The sequence below is a fragment of the Octopus bimaculoides genome, chromosome 10, assembly GCF_046866305.1.
Source record: "Octopus bimaculoides isolate indiv1 chromosome 10, ASM4686630v1, whole genome shotgun sequence".
Taxonomy (NCBI): Eukaryota; Metazoa; Mollusca; class Cephalopoda; order Octopoda; family Octopodidae; genus Octopus; species Octopus bimaculoides.
In genome coordinates this window covers 54905402-54908467 of record NC_142937.1, presented here as the reverse complement: position 1 = coordinate 54908467, position 3066 = coordinate 54905402, and the positions used below count along the sequence as shown (strand labels likewise).

The following is a 3066-nucleotide window of genomic DNA, read 5'->3' as shown; positions in this document are numbered from 1 at the left end:
AGCCTAACCCACACCCCACCCTTGCTTTCCCCACTCTCGCTTCCCCCACAACCCAACACCACCACACCACACACCACACACTACCACACCATACACACCATACCACACAGCACCACATCACATTACACCCCCACGCACATACTACCACTGACCACTTCTTAGCCCTACACCATCATCCACACATCTACACATGCACACACGGACACGTCAAGGTCACCAGCCCTCTTCCACACGTACATACATGCTCTTTATACCTCCGCATGCGCACCTTCGTTTTGGGATCACAACTAGTCTATTATCTACCCTTCTTCCTAGCTCTCTTGTGTGACCCTTCTGTCCGGCATTCGCCATGATAGATCGCTAGCCACTACACATTCTTTATTTTCTCTCGTTGTTTCTTTCTGTGTTCCTTTCTGTGGAAGAGCGTAGGCTCGAAACATTAAAGATTTTTTCACTTCCCGAGCGTTAAACTAATACGTCTGTTTGTTGTCTACACCACCTGTCTTCGTCTTTTGTTTTTTTGTGAATTCTCTCCCTATATATATATATATATATATATATATATATATATACGACTAGCGTCTTGCAGTTTGTCTACCAGATCCACCTACAAGGCTTTGGTCGGCTTGAGGCTATAGTAGAAGACACTTGCCCAAGATGCCAAGTAGTGGGACTGAACATGGAACCATGTGGTTGGTAAACAAGCTACTTACCATACAGTCACTCCTGCGCCTCACGGTACCAGAGCTTTCAACTCGAACCAAATATAACAAGCTACTCCAAATCTTGTGTCTAGGGAGAGTCATTATGTCAATATTATTAATAAAGTACGTGTGTTTATGATATTGTCATAATGCCTCTCCCTAGACACAACAAGATGTGTTTTAACTCACCAAGTCACATAAGGAATCTTGCAGTAAAGTATACTCCAAGTCGTTGTTAGAGTATCCACATAAATGTAGTCTAGGCCAACTACTTTTTACTGGTATTGAATCCTATAAGTTGTAATAATGAAGTCAAACCAAATAGTGGTATTTTTTAAAATACTATTTGATTTGATTTCATTATTACGACTGATATACAAGGTGACGAGCTGGCAAAATCGTTAGCACGCCGGGCGAAATGCTTAGCAGTATTTCGTCTGTCTTTGTGTTCTGAGCTCTAATTCCGCCGTGGTCGAGTTTGAATTTCATCTTTTCGAGGTCGATAAATTAAGTACCAGTTGCGTACTGGGGTCGATCAAAGCGACTGCCCTCCCACCTCCCCGAAATTTCAGGCTTTTTGTCTATAGTAGAAAGGATTATTACAATCATATATATATATATATATATATATATATATATGCATGTGTGTGTACATTCATATATATTGAGCTGAGATCCGGAAATGCTCAATATAGAAAACAGCGCTCAAAAGATTTGAACTTACACTCCGAAATTTTTACCGAGGACTAAGTCAGCAGAATAAAGAGTGACTGTGAAATGAATCCAGTCGAGCAGATATGGAGATAATGATACAAATAAAGAAATAATCAAGCTTAAGCTTGATATATAAAACATATATACATATATACATGTAAATAGAGTGAAACAAGACTGAAATATTCAATCATGCATAGTGGATGTGAATTTAGGTAAAAATGGCACTAGTGAAAAGATAGGTTAAAAATAGCACAATAAGCAAGATTTCCTCCAGAATTTTGAACGTACAATGGGACAGCTTGATGAACTTTGGAACATACATCAAGCTGTCCCAGTGACTCCTTAACAAAATAAATACGAAACCAGTAACTCTGGTTACAATTTATCTCAGAGGCTCTACCACAACCCCATCATGGGAGCCATAGCAAGTAATAAAGGAAAAGAGAAGATTTGCTTCCAAAGATACATGTATACAAAACAGATTGTAAGATCAACTACTATCAGATGGAGATGTTTTAAAAGAATATCTTTTTGTTAAAGCACCATGACCACCAGCCTTGATGTGACTGATTCTGTACCAGCTAATGACCACAACCACGCTCCTGATTCTGCAGCTATTTCAGCCACAAAATGCAGAGATGCATGAAGAGAAAAGCAGCAGAAACAGAAGATAAACCTAGCCAGATTTACAGCAATAACCTGAATGAATTATCAGCTGAAGGAAAGGCGTTATTTCCAAGTCAGGACATCATAAAGAGAACTTTGCGTAACCAAAGATCAAAACTCTATCCACAAGTACCAGAAAGACTCGGGGATCTGAAACTTACTGGAGAATGGACCACTACTGCAGCTCCCGAACCCAAATCATTTTTGTTCTTCGATAATGGACCAGACACTGGCAAACGCATCATTGCGTTTGGTTCTGATGAACCACTGCGGTTACTTGCTTCTGCTGATACATGACTAATGGATGGTATCTATGCAATAGTTTCACTAGGATTTTTATAGCTTTATGTAATACGAGTCCCAGTTGGTAATACTGCAGTTTCTATTGTTTTTGCTTGTCTGCAAACTAAAACACAAGATACATATCAAACGCAGCTGCAAGCTGTCCTGGATCGTTGTCACGAGACTGAGCACTACCCAGACCCAACAACCATAATTGCTGACTTCGAGCAGGTGATCATCCAAGCTATCAACAATGTTTTTGGACCGGAAACACGCACAAAAAGTTGTTTCTATCATCTGAGTCAGAGTACCTCGAGAAAAATACAGGACCTTAGCCTGTTGTGAGTGCATTGATAGTAAGGGATTCAGATGGTGAACCACCCAGGAAGAAAACAAAGAAAGTATATGTTGATTTACAACAAAGACTAAATAATTTATGCAAAGACTACACAGAAAGAAGGGAAAACCTTGATCAAGTGTTACGTGGACTTGGTCACAGTATAAGATTCTAGTTATTAAATTCTGTTTTGAAAGATTAATATAAAATGGTGTTCTCATGTCTACGCATATTTGATTTTATTACAATTGTTTCTTTTATAAATTTTAAATGTATAAATTTAAATTAAGAAATAGAGGTTATACAAGTATATGATACATTAAGAAAATAGATTTTATTCAAAACCAGTTTTTAAATTAG

General features: G+C 38.5%; 1 pseudogene; it reads left to right on the top strand.

Moving 5' to 3' along the window:
• The first annotated feature begins 2063 nt into the window (after positions 1-2063).
• LOC149133736 (uncharacterized) lies at positions 2064-2714 on the top strand (annotated as a pseudogene).
• The last annotated feature ends 352 nt before the right edge of the window (positions 2715-3066 follow it).